Source organism: Polypterus senegalus, chromosome 3 (assembly GCF_016835505.1).
Source record: "Polypterus senegalus isolate Bchr_013 chromosome 3, ASM1683550v1, whole genome shotgun sequence".
Classification (NCBI taxonomy): Eukaryota; Metazoa; Chordata; class Cladistia; order Polypteriformes; family Polypteridae; genus Polypterus; species Polypterus senegalus.
Genome location: NC_053156.1, coordinates 96,193,969 through 96,205,758, shown reverse-complemented (window position 1 = coordinate 96,205,758; position 11,790 = coordinate 96,193,969). Strand labels below are relative to the sequence as shown.

General features: G+C 40.7%; 1 long non-coding RNA gene across 1 annotated transcript in view; it reads right to left on the bottom strand.

Annotated features, from left to right (window-relative positions):
* Positions 1 to 897: 897 nt before the first annotated feature.
* The window catches only part of LOC120525398, a 44,718-nt gene continuing 33,825 nt past the window's right edge, over positions 898 to 11,790 (bottom strand). The window contains exon 4 of the long non-coding RNA XR_005632949.1: positions 898 to 936. This is a non-coding gene — a long non-coding RNA (uncharacterized LOC120525398). The remainder of the gene's footprint in view (positions 937 to 11,790) is intronic.

Here is an 11,790-nt window from a genome sequence, read left to right as displayed (position 1 = left end):
GGGGGTGGAGAAAAACCCTTTAGTGAGGAAAAATGTGTGTGTGTTTTATTTTTTTTTTTCTTTCTAGAGATGTTTAGTGAATAGAGCAGAAGTTTCCTGGTGGCTAAGCACTTAACCTGGACTGTGCGTAAAAAGTTGCAATCACTCCAGTTAGGAGGGGTACCAGAGATAAAACAAAGTATTTCAAATTAACCATTGTTTCATAAAAGAGTTTTGTTTTTGCACTGGTGAAATGGTTTGCGCCTTTAAGTCAGTTAGAGCTCATGATGAATGTGTTTGTGACTGAAATATTCACTTTCAAAAGCTAAAGATGGATTTGTCAAGTATGTTAATCTTTATTATGACTAAATTAAAAGGGTCTGTCTGAAGTGAACGCAGAATGGGGTGACGGATCAGCATCAGGGATGCCCTACTCCATGGGTGTTGAACTCCGGTCCTGGAGGGCCACAGTGGCTGCAGGTTTTCATTCTAACCATCTTCTTTATTTGTGACCAGTTTTTGCTGCTACTTACCTTCTTTTACCTTAATTTTAATTACCTTGACTCAGACCCCTTCGTTCCTTCCTTTTTCTTAATTAGCAGCCAAACAATAATGAGACACAAAACAAGAATCCATTGTCACAATAATGAGACATACTCAGATAAAGATTTGGGGCAGCCACCCGTATAATCTGGTATCCTGCCTGCAAAGTCGTTCTTTTATGAAAATATACAGCACTGAAGTGCATACAAATGAGTCCAGAACAAGACTGAGGATTTAGGGAAAAGGGACAGGCTTTTAAAGGGGAAGACAGGAAGTGAGGTCATAAGGATCAGGCTCATATTCTTTAGTCATTGGTTCGAGCCCGGACGTGACATCACAGGGGCCGGAGCCGGTAAGGTCTCCTTCCATTGGCTTGGTCCTGGAAGTGACGTCAAGAGAGCCAGATGGAATGGTCTACAGGAAAGAGAGACAAAGAGTCAGTGTGCTCTGCCAGCTCCCGGCATGCCTCAGAACTGCCATCACTCAAGCCCTTTAGCTGCCTCCCATGTGCACGTGTGAGACACCATATGACCAGCTCACCTGTGCCCATCACAAAATATGTGAAAATAACAAAAGATGGAGGTCTCAGTTAGGCTGATCTCTCAGCTCACCAAGGCATTGTGAGGGTGGTCTTAGAAAAAACAGAAAAATCATCAGTTCTGGAAATGTCTGCTGTGGCAGAATGACAGCACCAACAAGCCATAGAATTAAATAGCGAGTTTAATTAAGAGAAAGAATCTGCTTCTCATTGTGAAACTGGTTGGAGTCTGATGCTCCGATTTAGCTGGACATTTGTTGGCTTGTTTCATGCCTCATTTCTGTTTGGCTGCCATTTAATGAAGAAAGGAATCAATTCAGAGGACCTAATCCTTAAGGGTAGGGCTATTAAAATGAAGGGAACAGGAGTTAATTAGCAGTGAAAACTGGTCACTGATTAGGAAAAGAGTTAGAATGAAAACCTGCAGCCACTGCAGCCCATCAGGCCTGGAGTTCAACACCCCTGCAGTCTACTCAGTCCATGATGGACCGCTTAGACTGCAGGTTTTTGTCATCATCAAAAGAATATTGGGATGCATACTCTCCAATTATTGGTGGCACTTTTTACTTTTGCACAAGATTGTTTTTCTTTTCTTTCAGTTGCTTAATGTCCATGTGAAGAAATCTGACTATTGACAGCAGAGAGTTGTCCAAAAAATGTTACTTTTTCCCATAATATTTAATATTATGAGTCTCGCAAAGTTGTTGTACAACAGGTACTTGTAACAATTCTAGTGCACACCATCAGATGTTGCTAAAATCAGCTAAAAGCTGGCATAATTTGGTTATTGGTGGTGCTGGGGATCAGAGGGGTGGGTGGGTGTGTGTGTGTTTTGTTTTTGTTTTTTTAAACCAACATGCAAGGAAAAAAAAAAACAAACAAACAAACAAGGGAAATCGCTTAAAAATCCATCTCATGGGAGGACACCAGAGTACCCAGAGGAAACCCACACAGACACCGGGAGAACATGCAAACTCCAAGCAGGGATGACCCGGGAAGCGAACCCAAGTCTCCTAACTGCAAGACAGCAGCGCTACCCACTGCGCCACTATGCCACCCATCGCTTAAAAATGTTTTAACAATTTTTCACACTAAACCCCTTCCCTGCCCAGTACTGGCATCAGTTGCCATTTGCTTAGTTTCATCAGCTGACTACTGTACATCATTTTTTGCCTGTTATGAGGTTGCAGTCTCAGTGTTGTTTTAAGGTACACAAATAGACCAGGAGATGTTCTGTTTCTTAGGGAAGAAAATAGTACACTAAATTATATTTACAAAGTGAAAATGTTTTCAGAAAGGTTTGCAAATTTAATAAAAATCAAAAACTGAAATCACATAAAGTGTTCAGATTCTTAACTCGGTACTTTATAGAAGCCCCTTTGGCAGCAGTTACAGCTTTGGGTTATCTTGGGTAAGTCTCTAGAAGCTTTGCACATGTGGATTTAAGCAGTTTATCCTATTCTTCACAGCAGATCCTCTAAAGCTCCATTGGATTGGATGGGAAATGCCTGTAAACTGTCATCCTCAGGTCTCTCCACATATGTTCTTTGGGGTTTAAGTTTGAGCTTTGGCTGTGCCACTCAAGGACAGTCGCGGACTTGTTCCAAAGCAACTCCAGCATTGACTTAGCCATGTTTCAGGTCATTGTGCTGAATCGTGAAGCATCACCCCAGTCTGAGGTCACTGCATTCATTCTGACCAGTCTCCCCATCTCTTCTGCTAAGAAGCAACTATATTGCATGATCCTGCTACAACCATGCTACACTGTAGGGATTGTATTAGGCAGATGATGAGCAATGACTGGTCATTGTTAGGCATGGTGCTTACAGTTTGGCCCAAAGATTTTTGTCTCATCAGACCACAGAATGTTTTTCTTCAGGCTCTCAAAGTCCTTCAGACTGTCATATGCCTTTAATTCAAGAGGTGCTTTCATCTTGCCACTCTACCTTAAACACCTGATTAATGGTGTGTTGCTGAGATGGTCACCCTTCCAAAAGGTTATCTTATCCCAGCAGAGGACTTCTGAAGCTCTGTTAGTCACAATTTGGTTGTTGGTCACCTTATTGACCAAGGTCCTTCTTCCCAGGTTACTCGGGAAGGGTCCTGGTAGTTACAAAGTTCTTCCATTTCACAATTATAGAGACCACTGCACTGCTGGAAACACTCAAAGCTTTAGAAATGGTTTTATATCCTTGTCCTGATCTATGCCTCACCCAGTTTGATCGCAGAGGTCTTTAAAGAGCTCCTTGGACTTCATAGCTTGGTTTTTGTCACAACATGCAATGTGAATTGTGGGACCTCACATACACAGTTGTGCACCTTACTAAATGATGTCCAGTCAGTTCAGTTTGCCACAGGTGGACTCTGATCAAGTTCTCAAGAAGAATTAAAACAAACAGGATACACTTTAGCACAATTTAAAGTGCCAGAGCAAAGGGTCTAAATACTTATAGACACGAGACATTTTAGTTTTTCATTTCTAATCAATTTTCAAACCTTTCTAAAAAATGTTTTTTCACTTTCGGCCATTGAGTGGAGATTGATGAGTAGAAATGGCAAATTTATCCATTTCCAATTAAATTGACAATGCATTTCTTTTTACTGCTGCTCTTACTCAAGGTTACAGAGAACACCTCCTGAAAATCTGATAAGCCGCTGTTGGGAGCTCCTGGCATAAGCTGAACCTGATTAGTTTTTAAGACGTGCTACTAAATCACAAGGTGAACGTGGAGCAGTAAACCTGCTGTGTCCAATGCCAATGTGTAGACTTCTCCTTAAAATGATGGACTACTCTGAGCTTTTGGTGGCTTTTGTGAGTCCTGTTCTGCCAATTTTTTTGTCTGCTGACAACTTTGTTAAACCTCTGATGCATCACACGCACACTACTTCAGTTAGCTTAATTATACCCTTAGGATTAATCAGGATCTGCAGTCTAACTGTGAAGGCTTTGGACTTCAAACCCTGAGGTTGTGGATTCAAATCCCACCACTGACACTGTGTGATCCCTGAGCAAGTCACTTAACCTGTCTTTATTCCAACTGAAAAAAAAGAAAAAAAAAAAAGAAAGTTAATCAATTGTATCTCAAATGTTGTAAGTTGCTCTGGATAAAAGTGTTGGCCAAATATGTCAATGCAAATGCTAAAATGATGTACTTCTAGTAAAACCAAAACAGTCTGTTTAGGTATCTTTTAGTTTCAAGCTAATTATTTTACACTTTGCTTTTATGTTTCCAGGTAGTATAGTTTTCTCAGATTGCTTGTAGCTTCCTAATTCTCTGTTAATTGGACTCCATTGTTAGTCTAACCTTCTGCGTCTGCTTTTGATCTGTGAGTTCTATTAAGGATACATCTAAGCAGGGTTGTGTGGTAAGGTGGTCCCTGAGGGTATATTTACTCTCTTCCAGGTTAGTTATGCTCCTATCCCTGTACAGTTTGCATTGGATATGCTTAGGCACAAGTGACAAATATTTTACAAAGGTCATTAATTAAAACCGAGGTCCCCCATTTTAAAACTGCTTACATGGAGAATACAAATGATGTATCCATCCATCCATCCATTATCCAACCTGCTATATCCTAACTACAGGGTCACGGGGGTCTTTGCAGCCAAACAAATGATGTATTCAAAAAGCAAATCTGGGAGGTGAAATGGCTGGTAAAAAAATCAAGATCTGCATCTCTTTAAAACACCACCAATTGCCTCTTGTAAAGAGACTGGATTCAGTTTTCTGAGTTGAGTAGCCATGCTCTCATAACTGGGTGGCACGGTGGCACAGTGGGTAGTGCTGCTGCCTCACAGTTAGGAGACCTGGGTTCGCTTCCCGCGTCCTCCCTGTGTGGAGTTTGCATGTTACCATACCATACCATTTTATTTGTTGAGCGCTTAAAAGCACAGCATTACAACTGACCGAAGCGCTGTACAGTTAAAAAAGAAGCAGGACTAAAAACAAAATATTAAAAACAAACATTAAGAGAGAATTAAAACAGAGATACTAAAAACAGGTCAGAGGACCCAATAAAATTGACAAATAGGAAGAAGCAAGTGGAAATGAGACAGGTTAAGAATTAAAAGCCAATGTGAAGAAGTGCGTTTTTAGGCATGATTTAAATGTGGCGACTGAGGCGGCTTGCCTAACCACTAAGGGTAGGGAGTTCCAGAGCCTGGGTGCAAAGACGGAAAAAGCCCTTTCACCACGAGCTTTAAAACGTGCCTTGGGAACGGTTAGGAGCAGCTGATCTGCGGATCTAAGAACACGAGGGAGATTGTGACAATGGAGCAAGACACTCAAATAGGCGGGGGCTAGACCGTTTAGTGCCTTATAGGTTAAGAGGAGTATCTTAAAATCGATTCTGAATCTAATCGGCAGCCAGTGTAGGGTTTTTAAAATTGGTGTAATGTGTTGGCTTCTGCTACTTCCAGTTAGAAGCCTTGCAGCCGCATTCTGAGCCAGTTGGAGTCTAGAAAGAGTGGCTTTACTGATACCATAAAGGCAGGAATTTGAGTAGTCGAGCCGTGTCTGCGTGGGTTTCCTCCCACAGTCCAAAGACATGCAGGTTAGGTGCATTGGTGATCCTAAATTGTCCCTAGTGTGTGTGTGCCCTGCTGTGGGCTGGCGCCCTGCCTGGGGTTTGTTTCCTGCCTTGCGTGCTGGGATTGGCTCCAGCAGACCCCCGTGACCCTGTAGTTAAGATATAGCGGGTTGGATAAAGGATGGATGGATGCTCTCATACCTACCAAGATCCATCTGTACTGTGCAGGCCCAATTTTGTTTTTGATGAAGTAGGTTGTTTTTTACATGGCAGAGTTGGCCTGTATTGAGCCCATGTGCTTCATATCGTAGGATGATGCTGACTAAAAAATAAATTGTGTGTACCCCACTGAGCTTGACTGAACACATAGCTGGGCCACATATCTGACCACTAGGTTAGCAGGTCACCTCTCTCTCTTGTCTCAAGCTCCTCTCCATATCTTTATGATGCTCTTCACTAGATGGATTACTTAACTTTACTGACAATTCAGACCTGTACTGTGCCTTATGCAGACATTTTATTAGATGTCCAAAACTGATTAAGGGTAGACCATTTAGTCCATCAGTCTCGTTTGCTTACCTAATAGCTGTGCTATCCCAAAATCTGATCCAGATTCTTCTTAAAGGTTGCCAAGGGTTCTGCTCTAACTACATGTCTCAGAGGTTTGTTCCAGAGTTCCACAACAGTCATTGCTAGCTTCAGTCCTAAATGCACTTCCTGTTCATTTTCAGTGGAGGTCTTGGTCCCCGTATTAGCATCTCCTTAGATCGTGCAATCTTATCATAAGGGTCTAGGATTTTGGTGCACATTGGTCATTATATAACAATAATATTTCACATTGTCATTGCTGAATGTCAACAAATATATATATTGGTAGGTTATGGCACCATAACTTTTCATTGCATTAATTTTTCCTGCCAACTTATTATGCCCAGTGCACATGCGTTTTTGTGCAATTTGCTATTCTATTTTAGATTTGAATATTAAATAATATTTAATAGTTTGACTGCATATTTTACATTCCAATGGTTTCACTGCTGTTGTTGACAATAGAAAATGAGCCATGCAAGTGTATAATTAGAGCACAGGACAGTGAAGTCATTTTTCAAGCTTTGCATGGCAAATTGGAGATTGAGCTAAATGTTGAACACACCACACACTTGAACCAACTGAAAGGATCACTAGCAAAACCTGCTAACCTGTTCTTTGATATTTGTTTGTATTTGTGTATGTATATATTGCGGCCAGTAGGGTGCATCTCAGAGCCCAGACACAGAATAGATTTACCAGGTTCAAAGACACTTATTTTTGTTCAGCCCCATAGATTTTTACAGGCTCTTTAACTTCCACAAAAACCTTCTTTCCTTTTCTTTTCCTCCTCCAGACCTCACCTGGCAAATATTGTCCTCCTCCTCTCCCGACTCTAGCTTCTCAGGTGAAGTTTAATGATATAGTGATAGTGATACACTGTCCTGGCAGCTTCCCCAACAAACCCTAGGAATCTAGCCTGGTTGTTCATTAGGACTATGACTCCCTGGCAGCCCTGCACATGCACACATGATAGTCCATACAGAGGGCTGCTGCCACCTGGTGTATGGAGGAGGGGGGGGGGAAAGCACATAGCCCTGGGAAACAATCTTCCTCAGTCCTTCCATTGTCTGTGTAGCCAACATTCCTTTTCCCAGTCAGGATGCCTGTACACTGACAGTCTTCATCCATGATGAGGGCCTCCCTCTCAGATAAAGAGTCATCTAACCCGGTCAGGATGCCAGCCTGTCTGTGCCTTCAAACACAATATGCATATACTGTACTGTATGTAGAGTATGTATGATGATATTTACTAAGGGAAAATACTTAGCATTATTGATAAAAAAAAAATTACAATTATTGGCATTTCTCGGTATGTGAGGAAGCATAGGTGTGTTGGTAAGTGTGTCCTCTGCTGCACTCTACTTCCATTGCTGGTTCACACCTTACAAGCTAATACTGCCATTTAAGCATTCTATGACACCGTAAGGAATAAACCAGTTCAGAAAACAGAGGTATAGTTGGGCTTCACTAAATTAATGGATAAGGTTGGAGCTTGAGCTTTAAAGATAACCAGATAATCACACCACTGACTTGCTGCAGCTTGTTCTCCATATGCTGTTACATACAATATAGCGAACATGAAATCCTATATGTAAGGAAGCAAAGATTTTTGTTTTGTTTTTTTCAAATAGTGACCCCCGTTGTTGATTTTTGCTGTTGCATCCGTCATCCACACTGCCTCTCTATCATTATCGCTGCTGTTGTGAGTCAAGAATTTGTTCCTGTTGGGTCTGATTGAACTCCAGAATTGTGGTAAGTCACAAGGTTGACAGGTTGTAACCATGAACATTGTCAAGTCTGATTCATACTCTTTGTTGAAGGTGGACAGTTTATTGTACTTTAGATTATGAAGAAAAGCCAACAAAGCAGGAGGTAGTCAACCACCCATTGATTCTCCTATGTGTTGTGCTGCATTTCCACTCGTGATCAAGCCTCACCCAACATCCCCTTGTAAAAGTGTACTATTCACCTTTTATATTACAGTAGATAGAAGAAGCACACTGTGTTCCCCATGTAAGTAATTTTAAACTCTGGTCATTTAATCTGCTAGCCTGGCTTTAGTCTGTTTGGATGTTTCACCTGCCATCCCAATATAAAAATAATGGCATACACACATTTTCTCTCTATTATATAAAAAAATCTTGGGTTGAGATGTGATCTTTTCGGAAAGACACTTTGACGTCCCTCGAGACTAGACTTTAAAACAATCACTGACATCTAACCTCTCAGTTGTTGGAATGCTTTTGGCAGACACACTTTATGTTTTCTCAGCTCTTAAAAATTTTATATGTTTTAGATGGTTCGTCAACTACTAAGCGAAGAAGAAAGAGCAGCGTGTCAAAAAGAGACCCAAAAGCTTTGGAGAGAAAAGAAGGAAAAAAGAATGCAAAAAAGAACAATAATAATCTATATGCAAATTCTGAAATTAAGGAAACTAATAATCAGCCCGGATCAAGTGGAATTGAAAACCTCGTAGGTCCAATCGGGGTCAGAAATAAAAGACTTCATAAAGACATTCAAAGACATTGGTGTGATGCACATGGCAGAGAAGGTTAGAGATTATAAAAGCAGTGGAATTGGAAAGGCTCAAAAAAAAAAAAAAGTTGGTGCGATAACACATGCAGAGCAAGTTAAAGAATATGAAAGTGGTAAAATTCGAAAGTATCGAAAAAAAGAAAGTAAAGATCGCATTAGCACAAGCAAATGGAAATTATTACTTGGTGAAATAACAGAACAGCAAAAAGAGATTGAATATATGGACATAGGTGATATGTCAGAAGTATGTGGATATTGTAAGGCTTTAAACTTTAAGTCGGAGACTTGTAGATCATTTAATTAGCGTTTCCTCCCAATGAAGAGGGAAATTTAAAAGATTTATCTTTTGGTGAAAGTGAAATCCACAAACACTACAGGCAATAGTACAGTCTACAATAATCTTTTCACATCATCCAATGCTCAAATTGTAGATTTACACAATAATGGACCATACACTATGAGAATCTGTGGTCCCGCAACAATTAAAGCTACGACAAGTTTAATTTTGAAGAAACTACAATTCGGTCAGTTGTATATTTATGATCACAGAGAAGCAATGCAACATAGAATCGAAAGAGTATGTAACAATTCCCATAAAAATAACAATCTCTTTAAATTGTATATCCAGTTAACCAAAGCCAGGGGTGGATGAGTGAAGCGAGCAGGGGGCAGAGCCTCCTAGTTTTTACAAAAGATCAGGCAAAAAAAAAAAACTATCAAAAAATGAATAGCATTCAAGAATACTGAACATCAACGTCTCTTCCATTTCTAACAGAAGGTGGACCTTCTATCAAAATTAGACAGTACCAGGGTCCTGTGGCTTAAGGATCCAAAGAGGGGCCTGCCGCTGAAGGTCTACAGACAGACCCTTCTCATTTTAACATCACTGCACATTAAAGATCTGAAATTATGTCTCAGATGGACAAGCTTGATGTGATTTTTTTTTTTTTTTTGTCCTCAAGGCTGGCCAGGTCTTGAACAGTCCTCTGTTCTGCCAGTTTTGTGAAACCATGCCTCAGGTTGGGACACAGCTGAGTGGGTCTCTCCAATATGTTTGGCGACGCTGACACATAACTTGCCGGCCAGCCTGCCTGAAAATTAAGCTTTGAATTAAGACCTTCTTAAAAGTGACCTGATCAGGTATTGCTCCACCTAGATCTTGAAGGACAAAAGTGCACCTAAAGAGCATTGGCCAATTATATTGCTGTTCTAGAGCACAAGCTATAACTACATTTTTTTCATTACATAAAATGTTGCATTTTATTTTTTTCCATGCAGTGTATACACTACTAGCTGTCATCCGCGGTAGTGCCAACGTAGTAGTGAAACAAGACAAACTTTAAAAAGCAATAGACGTTGGCACTATATCTGAACGTGTTCAGGTCTGACGGGAGAGTGTCCCCCATGTGAGGAGAAAAGCATGTGGCCGTGATATCTCTGGCAATCAGCAGCTACCCTCTAAAACACATGGAGCTCTGATCTCTCTCTGAAAAAAATGTCAAACGTTACTCCTTAATCTGTAGGTGATAATGTCTGTTGAACAAACAGGTATCACTAGTTAAGCAGAGGCAAGGTATGCTGCAACATGTGGCGAGAGGTAGACCGACTCGAATGGAAGCCGGCACATGAGTGAGAAAGGCCCCGCCCTCCTCCCCTCGGCCTACTGTGTCTCTCTTGGATTCGTGGCAATAAATCGGTACCTCACACGGACTATGATACTTAGCGCAATGAGAGCAGTCGCAAAATCAACCGGAATGTTCAAGCAAATTATAGAAAAAAACCCAATCTAAATCCGTTAAATATTTCTCTTGTGATAAGCGGACAGACAGACAGACGGACGTTGGATTTTATATATACTGTATATAGATGAGCTGCATTATGAAGTGCTCTGAAATGCTGCATATAAACCCTCAAAGTGATGCCACAGTAACTTGCCCAGTATTACCACTTTATAGATAGGCAAGATAACATTTTAAGGAATGACTTACTAAAAGTAGCCAAAGTAGAACCAGGCACACGCAGCAGTACAGCTTTTGGCTACACAGTCCTGGTGTCAGGTCCCAGCCTGGGTGCTGACTATTTGGTTCTGCAGTTTCTTCCCTATGACATGTACATTAGGTAAACAGCTGATTCCACAAGAGTCTTCTGCAATTCAATGCACCCTTTTATAATTGAGCACCATCTCTTCCCGGTTTAATTAATGTCTTGCACGTGATTCTGCCAGGGGAAAAATTGGCCCTCTAATACAGTAAATATTGGCCATAAAAAAGGTTTATGAGTGACCAACCAGACAGTAAGCATTGACACTCCCGGAGGCAGGCCAGGATGTGACATCAGGAATAGAGAGCAATGTCCTGAGGAAGGAGAGAAATGAGAATCACAGAGGGACAGTGGGAGAGCAGAGCTTGGCTTCACCACATTATGGTATTGAAAGTGTATTTATGTATTAATAGCAGTTTAAAAGAAGAGCCTTGGAAATTTTCCATTAGGAAAATGTCGAACACTTCTTATAAACAGAATTAACTTCCGAAACCGAGGAAGTTACCAGACTGGAGGACGCCAGCAGCTGCTTTTTTTATTTATTTATTTGTATTTTTTTTTATTTATTTATATTTTTAAGTACATGCCTTATTTCCTGTCTATAATGGGAATTAAACACTTGTTCAAGGCTTTACCCATACCTTCTCAATCACAAAGTATCCCTCCCGTGGGAGTTTGTTCAACTCTGATTTGTATGTTTAACTTGCAAGGTCTGTTTCTTGTAGACTAAGGTGACCAGATATATATGTTTTTTTAAATACGGGCTATGTTTTATTAATAGCAGTCACACTAAGAAAAAAATGATACAGAATGATGTGCTTCTTCCTTTTTGTTCATTACTACTTCCTTTTTCTCTGTGCTTTTCACTGAAACTGTTCAGTATCTAAAGCAGCTTGTTTTTCGGTTATGGGTTTGGCTTCAAAAAACAGACCAGGCAGGGAGTGTCAGTCCATCAGGGGGTATACTCATGCCAGACTCTTTCACAACTGTCTGGTTCACAGCTACCAGTCAAGATAACTGCATGTTTTGGGGAC